We start from the raw sequence: 19,327 nt of genomic DNA on the forward strand, positions 1-19,327 counted from the left end.
ATGGGGAAGGATTTCATAACCACACGCCCGTGCTTCTGATCTGGCGACATGCGAGTTGTGGACTGGAGCGTTGTCCTGCAGGAGGACGGTACCTTTGCTGATTTTGCCCCGTCTCTTGATTTTGATAGCTTCCCTTAATTTCCTCAAAAGTGAAGCATAATAGGCTCCTGTAATTGTGGTACCCTTTGCCAGGAAATCTGTCATCACTACTCCATCCTGGTCCCAGAAGACTGTGAGCATGACCTTGCCAGCAGAGGGCTGCACCCTTGCCTTCTTTGGAGGTGGTGAGTCCAAGTGCTTCCATTGCATTGACTGGGCTTTGGTCTCTAGATCCTAGTGATGGATCCAGGTTTCATCCTGTGTAATCAGTCTTTTGAAAAACTTTGACTCATCTTCTTGGCACATCTCCAAATTCACCCTCAAGCACGCAACATGTTCTCGCTTCTGGAATGGTGTGAGCAACCTGGGAATCCATCTGGCAGACACCTTATGCATATGCAAATGGTTATGAATGATAGTTTCCACAGACCTGTACTAATCTTGACAAAGTGGGCTATTTGGCAAATAGTAATGCACAGATCTTCCAAAATGGCAGCCTCAACTTGACGGACAGATGCCTCATCAATGGCAGAAGGGGGGGGGGCGACCAGGTCTAGGAGCTGTTTCCACAGACTCAGGCCATGTCTGAATTCCTGATGCTAGCTTTTGCAAGGTCATATGATGGGGCATTATCACCATAAGTTTCTTTCATTTCATCAAAAGTTTCCTGTGGTGTGCGTCCTTTCAAATACAAAAACCGGATCACTGCTCGACATTGAACAGGCTCCATTTCACACCTGACTCAGTTCAAACACGTGTAAAACAGAAACCACAATTAGTTCAGAGCTGTAATTTGCCACATAACCCGTAGAGATATAAATCATTGCACATGCAAAATTTCAGCTAGGACAGACAATTGGAAGTGGGTCAGGGGCATTACTTATTGCACGCCCCTTGTATGGTCCGTTTATGATAAGAACAAAAAAACATTTAGTAGTCACACGTATAAACGCATGTACGATTTTATTATATACACGTATGTTAATATAAACATATATAATATATATAAAAAAGGCTTACTTCAGTCTTGACAGACTATGGATAACCACTGTAAAGCTGCCTGTGCATGAAACTTTTGTGGCAAGAGTCGCGTAATCTCCAACCACACCTCTCCTGAGTGGACATTGTTGAATACCAGTGGCAAGTGGAGGTTCAGAACGACTGGAAACAATGCCGAGATAAGCGGAAAGCACATACAGTGCTTAGAATTTCCAAATGGTCACCCATCTGGTACTAGCCAGGCTCAGCGTTGCTTAACTTTGGTGATCTGGTGAGAACCGGTGTGTCAACATGATTATGCCATATGAGCATATACACGTTCATATATACACATCCACCTTCACAATATAACAGTAGATGCAGCAGAGTAGATTAATTTTTACATAGGAGCCAGCACTTATCAAGGCCCAGAGGCCACTCGAGGATAAGGGTGTACAGTAGTCAATGGGACAATATCGCAGTAATCGTTAGTAGTGTAAATGTGGTAACTGGGATTACTTAAGCAGAACAGAACTTGTTTACATTGGACTTGAAGACAACCATATTGTAGTCAGCTGAAACAGCGTTACACAGGCGGCCAGTTTTAGAAAAAAAGCATTGTTTATGGAGTCCAATTTAAGGTTTGGACACAAATAAAAACCGGGTGGAAATTTTTGTATAGCAGTTTGAGCCAGATGATAATTTTTTTGTAGAAAGGGGGATTATAGATTAGAGCTCAGACGAGTACTTTCCATGAAAGTATGTTAATTTGGTACCAGCATATACACGATCATATACAGACATCCACCCTCACAACGTAGATGCAGCAGACCAGATTATTTTTTATATAGGAGTCACCACTTATCAAGGCCCAGAGGCCACTCGAGGATAAGGGTTAAAAAGTCTACAGTAGTCAATGGGACAGTGTCATAGTAATCGTTAGTAGTGGAAATTTGGTAAATTGGATGACTTAAGGGGAAGGACTCATCAAGAACTTGTTTACATTGGACTTGAAGACGACCATATTGTAGGTAGCTTTTCTTTTAGACGTTGATCTTTTAGCTTTCAAACCCAAGCAGAATTTAGAAGTAAACTAAACGTATAATTGGCCTCGTTTAAAAACCACAGTTATGTTTTCTTTCGCCTCTTTTTGGTTTTACTTACCTAAATATCACACGAATATCAGGCAGTTGTCGTGCTTTATTGTACATTTGTCGTGCCTTAATTTGGCGCGCACAATTAGTAAAACCAGAAATTATGCGCACACGAATGATTTAGAAACACTTTTTTATCTGTATGTCAGTGTGTTGAATATTGAACCGAGATGAAACGGTACACACACACTTTTCAGATTGATTTTGATCTACATTCTTGTATTCCATAAAAATGACATGAATTGTAACTATTATCGAAAACAAAGAAATGCTTACATTCCAGGTCGGGAGTTAGAATTGCTCAACGCAAAATAAAGAAGAACAATTAAATATTTTAAATATTTACATTTCAGAAATTTCGGTTGATATATATATATATATATATATATATATATATATATATATATATATATATATATATATATATATATATATATATATATATCTGTGTTGGTTAATAATAGAAATTCTTGTGTGTGGGGCGTTTGCGCAGTTGGTAGAGTGCTTGCCTCGCATGCAAGAGGCTCAGGTTTCGAATCCTAAGTTCGGATGTGTCTTACTAATGAGCCCAAATGAGGGCGAAACTCAAGTCTTGGACTTCAGGTTCGTTGACTGTCATGGGTCTTGTGAGCTGCGACGTTGATTGGCTGTGGAATTTATTATACAATCTCTCACATTCTGAAAATCATATATATATATATATATATATATATATATGTGTGTGTGTGTATGTATGTATGTATGTATGTATGTATATATTGTAGTCAGCTGGAAAGCAGGCAAATGGAACAGAGTTCCATAGGCGTGCACTTCTAAGAGAGAAGCTTTGTTCATGGAATCTACGTTTAGGTTTAAGCACAGATAAAGTGTGAGGGAAATTATTTATGGAGTTTTCGGCTAAACAAGTGGTCTCATGAAAGTTTGGCAAGAGGAGCACAGATTGGAGCTCAGACGAGCACTTGCCATTAAAATAACGATAAAGCAGAGACAGGCTCGCAACATCTCTTCTGTGAGAAAGAAGTTGCAGGGAAGAGAAAAGGGCATCCCCACAAGGCTACAAAGTCTATTTTGAACTCTGTCAAGGCAGGATAAGTCCTTTCTAGCAGCTCCTGTCCAGATGTGACAGTACTCCATCCTTGGACGTACCTGGCTCTTATATAGATAGAGAATTGCATCAGCAGTGAGATATCTATTGGATCGATAGAAGGATCCCACCATTTTTCCAGCAGCCTTGGCAACGGATTTGATGTACGTGTTCCATTTCAGGTCAGAAGTAAAGGTCAAGCCCGTCACGCCCCGCCAATCTTTCACGAAAAACATCCGTCTAGCTGAAACCACAGTCAATAATTTCCCCCACTCTTTATCCGTGCCTAAATCAAAACGTAGATTTCATGAACAAAGCTTATTTCTTAGAACTCCACCCCTATGGAGCTCTGTTCCATTTGTCTGCTTCCCAGCTGACTACAACTTGATTGTCTTCAAGTCCAACATAAAGAAATTCTTGATGAACCGCCCTCTTAAGTAATCCAATCTACCAAATTTCCATCACTAACGATTACTACGATATTATCCCTTTCACTACTGTACACTTTATAACCCTTATCCTCGAGTGGCTTCCGGGTCCTGTATAATTGGTGACTCCTATGTAAAAAAGAAGCTTGTTAAAACATGAAGCCTATCCAAAACAAGAGTCATTCATTGGAATTGATGTCAGATGGGGATAAGAGTGCTGATGATGCAAAGATAGAAACTTGGTTTTAGATGCATTAAAGGTAACCAGCCACCTTTTTCCCCATTGTGGCAGCAATACTCCCTGTGTGGACGAATTGTTGTTTTGTAGAGATGCAGCATATTTCTTTGGTGTGAGTTTTCCAGTACGAAAATGGTTTGGAGGTTCTGTTTTGATTGTCGGAAAACCGAAACTTTTCTTCTTGGAGGCGGAAACAGAATCGTTTTTTTTTTTTTTTTTTTAAACAATGAGAATAACGATATATTGGTTTGCATTAATTCAAACATTGGAATGGCAAGAAATAGCCCCGGAACAAAATAGATATCTTAGAAGAAACGTTTCTGATGATATCAATTTGATGGAGTCTAGGCAAATCGTATAAATTATTGGTTGATCGACATAAAAGAACATTCGTAAGTAAAATTACACTGCATGCCTTTTATCTTTGCACTATCAACGCTCTGATCCCCATCTGGCATCAATTGAAATGAATGGCTCTCATCTTAGGGAGGCCTCATGTTTTGACAAGCTTCTGGGCTTGACCTTTACTCCTGATCTTAAATGGAAGACATACATTAAATCCGTTGCCAAGACCGCTGGAAAAATGGTGTGATCCTTCTATCGATCCAGTAGATATCTCACTGCTGATGCAATTCTCTATCTATATAAGAGCCAGCTACGTCCAAGGATGGAGTACTGTCGCCACATTCGGGCAGGAGCTGCTAGAAAAGACTTATCCTGCCTTGATAGAGTTCAAAATAGATTTCGTAGCTTCGTAGAGGATGTCCTTTTCTCTTCCCTGCAACCTCTTTCTCTCAGAAGAGATGTTGTGAGCTTGTCTCTGCTTTATCGTTATTTTCATGGCAAGTGCTCGGCTGAGCTCCAATCTATGGTCCCCCCTGGCTTAACTTTCACAAGAAACACCCGTCTAGCAGAAAACACTATCAATAATTTCCCCCACTCTTTATCTGTGCCTAAACCTAAACGTAGATTCTATGAGCAAAGCTTCTTTCTTAGAACTGCACGCCTATGGAATTGTCTTCCGTTTTTCCTGCTTTCCAGTTGACTACAATATGGTTGTCTTCAAGTCTAATGTAAACAAGTTCTTGATGAGCCGTTCCATATAAGTTAAAAAATTTACCGAAATTTCCATTACTAACGATTACTATATTGTCCAATTTCTACTGTACACTCTTTAACCCTTATCCTCGAGTGGCCTCTTGGGCTTGATAAGTGGTGATGCCTATGTAAAAAACAATGGCTTATTTATCTTTTCACTAGAGCTATGACAACAGCATATTCTTGTCCTTGTTTTGATTCTCAGGTATATATCGATTGATATCTGATATGTTTTTATGTAGAGTGTCGTGGTTCTCGGTTGATTAATTGTGTCTGTGCCGGATATATACTCTAGAGTCAAAACAATGAAAAGTATATGCAGTTATCTTAGCCCTAGTTATTACTAGTAGGCCGCCCGGCGTTGCCCGGTCGTAAAATACACATAAATCTTATATTTAATTTCATACAGAAGACGAGGCACGTGCACGCGAGTATTATGTTTTTTTTTTCTAAACAATTCAGTTCTTGTAAGTAAAAAAAAATACTCGAAATGAGATCGAACTAAAACCTAAAGGTAGTGAGTTAAATACGATAACCGTTAGACACCCCTTGACACGATCTTTACAATGTGTTTACAAATCTAACTATTCTTAACAAAACGAAACTGTAAAGTTTCACGGCAGCACATGTGCATTCGTGAAATAGTTGACAAACAAATAACCGTCTGATGATTCCCATAAATTTCTACAACTAAATATGACTACATGATCCCCCTTAACCAGTAAACTAATTAACCCTTAACCTCGAGTGGCCTTTGGACCTTGATAAGTGATGACTCCTTTGTAAAAAAAAAACAATTTTTCAATTTTTACCCTTAGCCGTCCTTTTTCCGGATAAAAAAAATTAAAATGTTTTCCACGTGTCTGAATATCCTATATACCAAATTTCAAGTCTGTAGATCAAACATTCGTTGAGTATATAGGTTGAGAAGTCTCCTCATATACATATACATTCTCACTTTTATAGACATATTGATAATGAAGCCATCGTGTCTTCTTATTTATTAATTTACTTATTAATATATTTATTTATTTATTAATTAATTTATTTATTTATTAATTTTAAATTAATTAATTAATTAATTAATTTTTAATTAATTAATTTATTTATCAATTAATTTATTTATTAATTAATTAATTTATTGATTTATTTATTTATTAATTAATTAATTTATGTATTTATTAATTTATTTATTTATCTATTAATTAATTTATTAACTTATTTATTTATTAATTTATTTATTAATTTATTTATCTATTTATTAATTAATTTATTTAATTATTTATTTATTGTTTATTAATTTAATTGATGAATTGATTTATCTATTTGTGTATTAATTTATTTATTTATTAATTTATTCATTTAATTATTAATTTACTTATTAATTTATTAATATATTTATTAATTAATTTATTTATGTATTTATTTATTAATTAATTAATTTATTTATTTATTAATTTTATTAATTAATTTATTTATTTATTTGCAGACTGTTATCCTCATCTTCATCATCGTTGTTGTTGTTGTTAATGTATTTATTTATTTATGCATTTATTAATTAATTTATTTATTAATTAATTCATTCATTTATTAATTAATTTATTTATTTATTTATTAATTTATAAATTAATTAATTTATTTATTTATTTATTAATTTATTTATTTATTAATTTATTTATTTATTTATTAATTTATTAATTTATTTATTTATTTATTTATTAATTTATTTATTTATTTATTTATTAATTAATTAATTTATTTATTCATTTATTAATTTATTTATTAATTAATTTATTTATTCATTAATTAATTAATTTATTTATTTATTTATTTATTTATTAATAAATTAATTAATTAATTTATTTATTTATTTATTTATTAATTTATTTATTAATTAATTTATTTTTTTTATTTATTTATTAATTTATTAATTTATTTATTTATTTATTTATTTTTTATTTAAAAAATGTTTTATTTATTTATTTATTTATTTATTTATTTGCAGACTGTTATCCTCATCTTCATCATCGTTGTTGTTGTTGTTGTTGTTGTTGTTGTTGTTGTTGTTGTTGTTGTTGTTGTTGTTGTTGTTTCCCAACTCATACTCTGGCATTCTTAAGGTGATTAACCAATGAAGAAGCCTAGAGGATGAGTTGGCCGAAACGTGGTGAAGCAATAACAACTACAATAAATACACAAATTACTCATCTCAAAAAGATTGCAATAAAAAAAAAAATAACGAATATTCTTTAAATTCTTTTTTAGCAGCTCCTGCCCAGATATGGCAGCAGTATCCCATCCTTGGGCGTACTTTGCTTTTATATAGATAGAGAATTGCATAAGTAGTGAGTTGAATATTTCTTGCACTTGGTTCACCGGGTATATTTATCCAGGTAGCTGGTGTCTTCATAAGATACAGGTATAAAAAAAGCAATGTAAAGAGAGTCGACAATGTGATAAATTCCGCCGTCGCCTCACACATGCATCCAGCCAATCCAGCGTGGCCGCAGCCGAGATTGAACTCACTACACAAGTTTGTAGTGTAATTCGAACCTTGTCGGCAGCTGAATACTTGATGCTTCGCCAGGTCTATCAAGGGTATTTTTTATCGTGACACCATCACTTGACGGAATGCCTACCACGGCTTAAGAGAGTCCTACCTACCATCGAGAGAAGGATAGATCGCGCCAGTTTCTCAACATGGTATTTTACCTCGCAGTACATACAACGCGTCGCTATTCCCAAATGGTCACCCATCTGGTACTGGAAAGGCTCTCTCTCTCTCTCTCTCTCTCTCTCTCTCTCTCTCTCTCTCTCTCTCTCTCTCTTGTCAGTGACCAACAATGAATTGTAAATAAACTTGTATGTTGGCAAAATTCTTCTGTGTTGATTTTGAGAACAATAACAAAAGAATTGTCAGGTTTATGTATCATGTTGCGGACCAGAGTATAATACCCTAGCTCGCCACAAGAAAACAATGAAACGAATGGAATTGAAGGAAACAAAGACTCAATTGATGGATAAGATAAACGTCGTTTATTTACTGTTGAAAGAATGAACGTTTTAGTTATAACATGTGTTCATGTCCGCGCGTATGTAACCAATGTTCATTGCGGGACTGGTGTTGTAGCAAGAATAGGAAATGTGTGTTCATCTCAAGTTCGGGTCACTATCGTTTGTTCGCGCTTGGGAAGAGAAATGAGTGTTGTAGTGAAAATGAGAATGATAGTCCAACGTGTAGACAAAGAAGAGGATATGAGAGTTGACATCTGGTACTGGAAAGGCTCTCTCTCTCTCTCTCTCTCTCTCTCTCTCTCTCTCTCTCTCTCTCTCTTGTCAATGACCAACAATGAATTGTAAATAAACTTGTGTGTTGACAAAATTCGTCTGTGTTGATTTTGAGAACAATAACAAAAGAATTGTCAGGTTTATGTATCATTACACAAGCATTTGAAAAGTGCAAATTAGAAAATTATATGTACATACCCTAACGCTACAAGTCGGTGAACATCCGGTTGTTTTTACGTCAACCGCAGCTTTACGCGCTAAGATTCCTCAAAGAATCCATCTTCTTCGCTGCAAATAGATTCTCGCCACCCCGCCCTCCTTTGTTATCTATTTTGGTTTGGCTTAGCGACAGACAGTCTGCCTGTTGGTTTTTTTTTTCCGAAAAGAGCAGCACAGATCTCAAGGAACAGAAAATGAGGCTCAAACGATGCATGCGAACAAAAAGCCAGTCAACCCCGAAATTTTACAACCGACGGAATCGATAATTGGACATTTTTATGATTTCAATCTTCCGGAGCGCAAGAAATTGCTGGCAACTTCGCCGGAAGAGGAAGTTAACAAGAAACACATTCTAAAGATGCGTCCATTCAATCTGTTGTTTAGATGTGTCCATTTAATCTGTGCGTTTAGTGATAATGATAAAATTTCAACTCAAACGGAGACAGATCAATGAACATCTATATAATTACTAGCTGAACGCTTGCCTCTTTCTCACAGAAGAGATGTTGCGAGTTTATCTCTGCTTTATCGTTATTTTCATGGCAAGTGCTCGGCTGAGCTCCAATCTATGGTCCCCCCTGGCCAAACTTTCACAAGAAACACCCGTCTAGCAGAAAACACTATCAATAATTTCCCCCACTCTTTATCTGTGCCTAAACCTAAACAGTTGAAAGAGTTGACCTTTGCAGGCTCTACCAAACTCCTCCGCCAACTTTGGGTCTAAGCACTTGCAATTTTTGTATGTAGTTATTTGGACATGGGTCAAACATTTTAATGTGATTTTAGCTCAAAACAATAAATTTTAAGGGGTCAAAATTGGGGTCAAATTTTAAAAAAATTTTACCTCTGCTGTCTATTAACTTTTCTTTATGACAGATAAGGTAGCATATTATACAGAAAGTCATTAGGGTACGTAAGCAGACTTTTTAATATATATATATATATATATATATATATATATAAAATGAAAATTACATATGCAGACTTTTTAATATATCTATATATCTATAAAAGTGAACGTGTCTGTCTGTCTGTCTGTCTGTCTGTCTGTCTGTCTGTGTGTCTGTCTGTCTGTCTGTCTGCGTACATTTCCCTACGCAATAACTCTGTCAATTTTTAGTGTATAGACTCGAAATTTGAAATACCGGGTACTGAGATTTGGGAAAATCGATGTGACGGGTGTCAGCCAGAAATTTGGCTGTTAAGGGGTCAAATTTCAACGATTTGACCTTTAAGAACTCTACCAAACTCCTCCGACAATTTGGGGTCTAGACACTTGAAATTTTAGATATAGGTTCCTTGAACCTGGATCTAACTTAATAAAGTGATTTGAGCCCGAAACTATAAATTTTAAGGGGTCATAATAGGGGTCAAAGTTTTAAAAAATTAACCATTTTTTTGTTTTTTTGCTTTTTTTGCACAGCATACACCTCCGATTAAGAGGCCAAAGTTCTACGATTTGACCTTTGAGAACTCTACCAAACTCCTCCTACAATTTGGAGTCTAAACACGTGAAATTTTATATATAGGTTCCGTGGACATGGATCTAACTTGATAACTGGATTTGAGTCCCAAACAATAAATGTTAAGGGGTCATAATAGGGGACAAAGTTAAAAAAAAAAAGACGTTTTTTTTTATCAGCATACAACTCCAAACACCCGGGCAACGCCGGGCACCCATGCTAGTATATATATATATATATATATATATATATATATATATATATATATATATATATATATATATATATATAAAATGAAAATTACAATTGCAAACTTTTTAATATATATATATATATATATATATATATATATATATATACATATATATATATATACACACATATATAAAATGAAAATTACAATTGCAGACTTTTTAATATATATATAGATATATATATATATATATATATATATATATATATATATATATATATGCACATGAAGTTATAAACAGTACAGAGGACCCGAGCAAAGCCGGGCTGAACTGCTAGTATATCTATAAAAGTGAAATTGTGTGTGCGTGTGTGTGTGTGTGTGTGTGTGTGTGTGTGTGTGTGTGTGTGTGTGTGTACATTTCCCTATCAAATTACTTTGTCAATTTTCAGTCTACAGACTCGCGATTTTACATAATATTATTGAGATTTGGGAAAATCTTTAAAATTAGTTTTCGTCCAAAAGGGATCAAAGTTCAACGATTTGACCTTTGAAAACTCAACCAAACTCCTCCGTCAATTTTGGGTCTAAACACTTGAAATTTTTAGATAGAGGTGACTTGGACATGGATCAAAATTTTTAATTAGATTTGAGCCCAAAACAATAAATGGGTCAAAATTTGGGTCAATGTTAAAAACAAACTTGGCCTCTCAGCCAATTTTATAAAGTGTATTCAGACATAGGACAAGCTTTTTAATCGGTTTTTGTCCGAAAATTTAGCTACCAAGGGTCAAAGTTCAAAAGATTTTACCTTCGCGATCTCTAGAAAACTATTCAGCCAATTTTTTGTTCTAAACATTTGAAATTTTACATAAAGGGTATTCAGACATGCAGCAAGCAAAAAGTCAGAAGTGAAAGAGTTGACCTTTGCAGACTCTACCAAACTTCTCCGGCAATTTTGGGTCAAAATATGTCTATATATTTGTACGTATCTGCATATTTGTATACCTGTGATTATCTGTGTATCTATATAGCTGTATTCTTGCGTGTGCATATGTTCTTTTATGTATATATTTACGTGTGTATGTCTGTGTCGCTTTCACACATGTATGTGTGTGCGTATGGGTGCATATATATGTATGTGGGTAACTTCATGTGTATACATGTGTACGTATTTGTATGTGAATATGTATGTATATGTGTGTATGTATTTGTATATGCTTGTATATATGTGTATGCATATGTATGTATATGTGTGCATGTGTGTATGTATATGTTTGTATGTATGTGTTATATGTATTGTGTATGTATGTATGTATGTATGTATGTATGTATGTATGTATGGATGGATGTGCGCATGTGTGTATGTTTATGGGTATGTATGTGTACGTATGTGTGTATATGTATATATATATATATATATGTATGAATGCCAAGGACCGCCTTTAATGTCATGTCTGCTTGAGCGTGTGGATTCGCTGACAGGACTTAAAAAAAAAAAAAAAAGGTTATCTTCGGGCTCATGGACTTTCAGTGACTGAGGGAGTGGCACTCGTCTGACAAGACGTTGCAATCATCATATGCCTCAGCATGAATATGTCTGCATTAGTCAATCGCCCCATCCTAACTTAACACATAACGACACGTAACTCTCGTAGTAAAATCACACAGGTGCAAAGTCCTTTTCTTTTCGTGACACGTTCAATATAAGTAGACCCCCCCACACACACACCACCATCCTGTACAACTCACAGCACCAGTAAAATTATGACTCATTTTATTTTTATTTCAAATTTACATTCTGTTGTGAAAAGTTTTGAATAATCTTCCAATAGGTCCTAATGCGATCTTTCCTTTTTTTTTCTTTCTATCCTCTTTTTTAGAGAGCTCGCAAATTTTATAAACTCCTTATGAACTTTTTATACTTTTTTTGAAGAGCTCCATTTTTCTTTTTTAATTTCTCTCTAATCTATCCCATTTTTCATTTTTTTTTTTTTTTTTTTGGCGTCGAGAAGTTCCAGGTCGCCTGATGAAGTCTCTTTGACTGAAACAGATGGCTATTTGTAGCGACCATATGTAACTGTTTACCCCAAATAATAAAGAAATATTTTGCTCTTTTTATTGAGCACTATTTAACAACCTGGTTTTCTTCATTAGTTCTGACTTTTGAACACCTCAAACCTGAACCTATATATATATATATATATATATAAAGCTGAATATGTGTGTGTGTGTGTGTGTGTGTGTGTGTGTGTGTGTGTGGTCACGAATAGGCTCCTATATGGTTGACTATTTTAAAAAACTGATTACATATAATGATAGATGTATCGAGGCACAGGAATGGGTATGTTTGATCTGGCAGAACAGTGGTTCACTAAAATTGTGGGGTCTGCGTTCGCGCATGGTCCACAAAGTATGGAAATAAAAAATTTTAAAATTTAAAAAAAAAACGTTTACAAGTGTTTTTGATATGGATGTACATAAGAATACTTTGACAAGTATGTTTTAACTTAAATAGGGATGGTATGATAAAATTGTGGGGTCGGCATTCGCGCCTGGCCTCCATAGAATGGAAATAGGCACAAACTTTAATAAAGACTTTTCATATCTATCTGCGTAAGTATACTTTGATAATTATGTTTCAGTTTGAAGAAATATGGTATAATAAAATTATGGGGTGTTCGTTCGCGCCTGACCTCCATAGAATGGAAATAGGTCACAAAGTTAAACAAGGTTTTTTAATATAGATCCACAGAATATTGTGATAAGTGTTTCAGTGTGAACAGGTATGGTATAATAAATTATGGGGTTTATCTATTTTATTTTTACTTTCATCATATTTTGCTTTGGTTTTGATACCCCCAAATTCGAAGCTATCTCTTTACAACCCTTCCTTTTCATAGCCTATCATAATTTCATAAATCAGAGTCCATTTTCTGTAGGCTGTTTTTGAACCCAGTCAACGACGGGTACTTTTGCTAGTATATATATATATATATATATATATATATATATATATATATATATATATGAACAGTACAAAGGGCCCGAGCAAAGCTGGGTTGAATTGCTAGTAGTAATTAAAAGTAGGTAAACATATAAGGATTAATCGGAACTGTATCAACTAGCTTGTTTCTCTGAGCTTGCGCTGAATGAATCGTTTAAAATCCCTTTTCTCTACCCTGCAACCTCTCTCCCACAGAAGAGACGTTGCGAGCCCATCCTTGTTTTATCGTTATTTCCATGGCAGGTTCACATGCCTCCCCACAGTGATTTAGTCCACAATACATTGCACTGTAGAGAACGTACTGTTTACTTTATAAAATTATTTTCATTTATATATAATGCCTTGAATTAAAGTTCAGAATGCAAAAATCAGGATGGAATACTGTTGCCATATCTGGGCAGGAGCTGCTAAAAACAGCCTATCTTGCCTTGACAGAGTACAAAATAGACTTCGTGGCTTAGTGGGGGATGCCCTTTTCTCTACCCTGCAACCTATCTCCCACAGAAGAGACGTTGCGAGCCTATCCTTGTTTTATCGTTATTTCCATGGCAGGTGCTCGTCTGAACTCCAATCTCTGGTCCCCCCTCGCCAATCTTTCACGAAATACACCCGTCTAGCTGAATCCACTGTGAAAAATTTCCCCCACTCTATATCTGTGCCTAAATCAAAATGCGGATTCCATGAACAAAGCTTCTTTCTTAGAACTGCACGCCTGTGGAACTCTGTTCCGTCTGCCTGCTTCCCACCGGACTACAACTTGGATGTCTTCAAGTCCAATGTTAAACAATTCCTAATGAACCGCCCCCTTAAGTAAACACTTCATCAAATCTCCACACTAACGTAATGTACTTGCAATAACCCTTATCCCTGAGTGGCTTCCGGGTCTTGATAAGTGGTGATCACTGTGTAAAAAAAATAAAAAAAAGAAAAAAGAAGTATTTTATTTCATCTTCAAATAATATTAAAAAACGTGTTGACATGCCGTATAATAGAACACCCCACACAAGTAAGGAACACATAGAATCCCCTCTTGTCCTTTGCTAAACACGAATCAATCGAAGTAAATCGAACACGAATCATATCGACTACCGTTTGTAAACGATGGGGTTCGGTGTTTCGGCGGAAATTTTTTTAGATGGCGTCTATATCCCGCAAAGTTCGTCTTTCTAATCGATTGTCGGAAGAGGAGGAGGAGGAGGGGCATTAAGGCGGAACCGTTTGTATAGGGAGGATGAAGGTAGGACGGGGTGGGGATCGATCTTGTTCGACCCACTTAATCGAAACCTTAGTGCACAGGGGCACGTGCTGAAAAACGTGCTTTTTTGATAGAAAAAATATTTGGAAAAAAAAAAATCGAAAGATATGCGTATTTATTTAGAATTTGTGAATTTGTGGTGCAGTTCCTGGTTTCAACGAAGGTATTTGACGATAGTAACCTCTTTGAAAAGTACCGGGAACAGCTTACTTAAGCTTAGACTTAGGGACTCCCGCCACCTGCGACGCACGAAGCAGTAAATGTATACCATCATTTTTTAAATCTACATCCACATCCACAGCATCCCACCAGCTTCATCCCCTTTCAACCAAATCACTTGATTTTCTCCGGTTCATTCTAATATTTGCACAAATAAATACAGTTTATGTGACAAAGGTGTTCACTGCAACAGCAGCCCAGAGCAAAAAATGAGGAATGAGAGTCCGACTTTCAAAGAATTTGTTTCGCAATAAAATCATCATTTTCTTCAACGTAAAAAAATAAAACATAATTATTTGTACAGGAACAAACAAGATATGGTTCCTTCTGATTAATGATTCTTCCTTTCAGATAATGTGAAAGCCTCTCTAATTTCCCCATGTTAAGAATAACTACCTTATCCGCAATCTTTATATCTATAAAAGTGTGTGTGTGTGTGTGTGTGTGTGTGCGTGTGTGTGTGTGTGTACATTTCCCTACCAAACTACTCTATCAATTTTCTACAGGCTCGAGATTTTACATAAAGGAATTTTGAGATTTGGGCAAATCTTTTTAATCGGTTTTCGGCCAGAAATTTGGCTCTCAAGAGGTCAAAATTCAACGATTTGATCTTTGAAAAGTTTGGTAAACTTTTGGGTCTAAACATTTGAAATTTTAAATATAGCTTACTTGGGAATAGATCTAATTTAATAATTTGATTTGAGCCCAAAACAATAAATGTTAAGGGGTCAAAATTAGAGTAAAAGTTTTTAAAAAAAAGTTGACCTCTGCAGTCTCTACCAAATTACTCAGCCAATTTTTTACCTAAACAATTGAAATTTTACATAAAGTGTATTCAGATATAAGACAAGCTTTTGCATTCGGTTTGGGGCGAAAATTAAGCTGCCAAGGGGTTATGGTTCAAAAGATTTGACGTTTGCAGTCTGTAGTTCAACCAATTTTGTGTGTAAACATTTGAAATTTTACGTAAAAGAGTATTGAGATATGCAGCAAGCTTTTTAATCTGTTTTTGGGCGAAATTTTGGCTGCCAAGAGGTCAAAGTTAAAAGAATTGACCTTTAAAGACTCTACCAAACTTCCTGCCAGTTTTGGGTCAAAACACTTGAAATTTTAGATGTAGGTTACCTGGACAGGAGTCAAAGTTTTTAATATATACATACATATGCACATAAAGTTATGAACAGTACATAGGACCCGAACGAAGCCGGGCTGAACTGCTAGTATAGAAATAAACAATATAAACCTTGGATACAATATATAAACAAACAAAAATTATTTATATTTTGCACATAGTAACTAAAATACATTACAATTATTAAAAAATTATTGATTTTTATTATAGAGTGAAACTTATAACATTGCACAAGGAACTAATAGTTTTCGAGACTCTCTGAAAACTGGTAATTATTGATGAATTTTGCATGTTTTTCTTGTCTTCCTCATCTTTTTGTTTCATCGATAACCCATTGGAGAACTTGGTTGGAGATTCTCTCTGGGCTCTTCATAGGGTATGTCAAAGCCAGTCTAGACGTCGTTTGCAGATTATTGACGATGCTACCGTTGTGACCCTATGATCGTCCAAGTCACTATCTCGGTCGACAGCAACTAAATATAACTTCCTCGTGTGGCAGAACCCTGTTGATCGATTTGGTTGATATGCCGTCGCCTCGCCGGTCTTTCATATGCTAGAAGAAAAACAATTCCATGCACAAAAAAAACAGTGCTTCTAGACTACTGATTAATTTCCAGTAAAATGATATACAAATATATAATTATGTACAATTGTCTTTTTAGTTCAATGTTCAATAATGTCCGCCCCCACTGAATCTATAAAGTAGATTTCACTTCTCTCTTCGATAAGGTTGGCGTGGAAAGAGAGTGGGGTGTGGCGATTCTCTACAGGTTGCTCTGTCTCAAACTCGCAAGCTCAACTGTCTCACTAACTCTAGTCAAGTGTCGTTTTTCAACTATGCGCTCCATTAATATATTCAGGGAAGGGGTGAAACCGGAGTTGTTCCCTGGACCAATCATACCCAACAACGTCTTCCCAGAGAGGTCACCCCACAAGTGTACCTGTTGATCTGCAAACGTTTTCATGGCCCAATGGGATCACCCCCGTGATCCCTAGGTCGACGCAGTCCACTTGAATTATAAACATCATCTATCCAGAACCCTGAGTCATTTCCTGTTTTGGATTACAAATTTCAAAAACGACATTGTCGATTTTCATAAAAAAAAAACGAAAATCACAACCCAATCTTTTCGCTCAGCAGGGCTTTTTGCTGTCACCCGGGTACACCAATGATAATTAAAGAATAAAAGAATTTGTGGCTTAGTGGGGAATGCCCTTTTCTCTACCCTGCAACCTCTCTCCCACAGAAGAGACGTTGCGAGCCTATCCTTGTTTTATCGTTTGACCTCTTGGCAGCCAAATTTATTTCCATGGCAGGTGCTCATCTGAACTCCAATCTCTGGTCCCCCCCTCGCCAATCTTTCACGAAAAACACCCGTCTAGCTGAATCCACTGTGAAAAATTTCCCCCACTCTATATCTGTACCTAAATCAAAACGTGGATTCCATGAACAAAGCTTCTTTCTTAGAACTGCACGCCTGAGGAACTCTGTTCCGTCTGCCTGCTTCCCACCGGACTACAACTTGGATGTCTTCAAGTCCAATGTTAACAAGTTCCTAATGAACCGCCCCCTTAAGTAAACACTTCATCAAATCTCCTCACTAACGTAATGTACTTGCAATAACCCTTATCCCTGAGTGGCTTCCGGGCCTTGATAAGTGGTGATCACTGTGTAAAAAAAAAAAAAAAAAAATTATGTCTGCCCGACCTTCTCCAGTACTTCGGGAGCCTCAGCTTCCCCCCCCCCAGTGGGGAGCCTAAACGCTCTCTTGGACGGTCACGTCATACCATTTGGTTATTGCGATCTCCATTTGCTCCCTAGAATTTTTCTAATCAAACATATCTAATTTCCCCGCTTGCCAAATTTCATATAGCATTGCGGACAAAACGTTGCTGTCACAAAATCTCAATTTAGATGCGAGGGTGCCGTTTTTTGTTTCTTGCTGGTTCAATGTTACCGAGGCTTGAAACGACAGCCATATTAACGTTTTGCCTTTAGATACGATCAGTAATGTTCCTATTTACTTGCCTCCCCACGAGGGCAGAGTTGGACACAAGGTCGGTTTTTAATGTGGAGACAATCCAGCTCCCCCAAAAGGGGCACTCTGGATAGGAACAAAAAATAAAAATTGTCTCAATCATGAAGGATTTCTCCTCCACTGACCGAGGACATAAAAAGTGAAATTTAAGATCCGAACAGATACTACACTATGATTTTGGACCGTATGCCAAGCAATTATTATTATTATTATTATTATTATTATTATAATTATTATTATTACTATGATGATGATGATGATGATGATGATGATGATGATGATGAAAAAAAAATAAAATAAAAAAAAATCTATCACTCCCTGAATAATTGTGGACTCATCCCCGAGGAACAGAAAGGATGCCAAAAACGAAAAAGAGGAGTTAAAAAAAAGAAGAAAGGATTTAGCCATGGCATGGATCGACTACAAAAAAGTGTATGACAGGATCCCCCAAGCATGGATAATAGAATGCCTAAACATGTATAAAATACCAAGCGGGATCACCAACGTAATAGAAAATGCAATGAAAACATGGAGACTGGAATTAACAGCTGATGGACAACACATAACAGAAATTAACATACAAAGAGGGATCTTCCAAAGAGACTCATTATCACCATTATTGTTCATCATAGCCATGATGCCCTTGGACAGTATTCTGAGAAAGTGCCAAGCCGGATACAAGTTCCCCAATACAGAGGAAAAAATGAACCACCTGATGTACGTGGACGATTGAAACTTTTTACAAGGACCGAAAAGGAGCTAGAGACACTAATTAACCAGGATCTTCAGTCAAGATATTCAAATGGAATTTGGAATGGAAAAGTGCGCACAACTAGTTATAAAAAAGGGAAAACTGGAAACGACAGAAGGCATGGAACTACCCAACCAAACAGAAACGAGGGCACTAGGGGAACAAGACGACTATAAATACTTGGGAATTCTGGAAGCGGACACCATCAGAGCAACAGAAATGAAAGACAAAATTGGAAAGGAATACCTCAGGAGAACAAGAAAACCCCTGGAAATGAAATTATATAGCAGAAACCTAATAAAAGGTATAAATACATGGACAGTATCACTAGTAAGATACTCTGGACCGTTTATAGGATGGACAAAAGAAGAACTGAGACAGCTCGACCAGAAAACTAGGAAACTCATGACCATGCATAATGCACTATACCCAAAGGACGATATTGACAGACTCTACGTGAAAAGGAAAGACAGCAGGATGGGACTGATCTATATAGAAAACTGCATGAAGGACACAAAAAAAGAACTAGAAAAATACATAATGCAAAACACTGAAAGGATAATTATGGCAACGAAAGACACTGAAAAAAACAACAAAACAGAAAACAGAGAGACAAATGACAAAACGAGAAAAGAGAAGTGGGAAGAGAAACAACTCCATGGGAGATTCATAAGAATGACAA

The sequence above is a fragment of the Euprymna scolopes genome, chromosome 39, assembly GCF_053919585.1.
Source record: "Euprymna scolopes isolate OS-2025 chromosome 39, ASM5391958v1, whole genome shotgun sequence".
Taxonomy (NCBI): Eukaryota; Metazoa; Mollusca; class Cephalopoda; order Sepiida; family Sepiolidae; genus Euprymna; species Euprymna scolopes.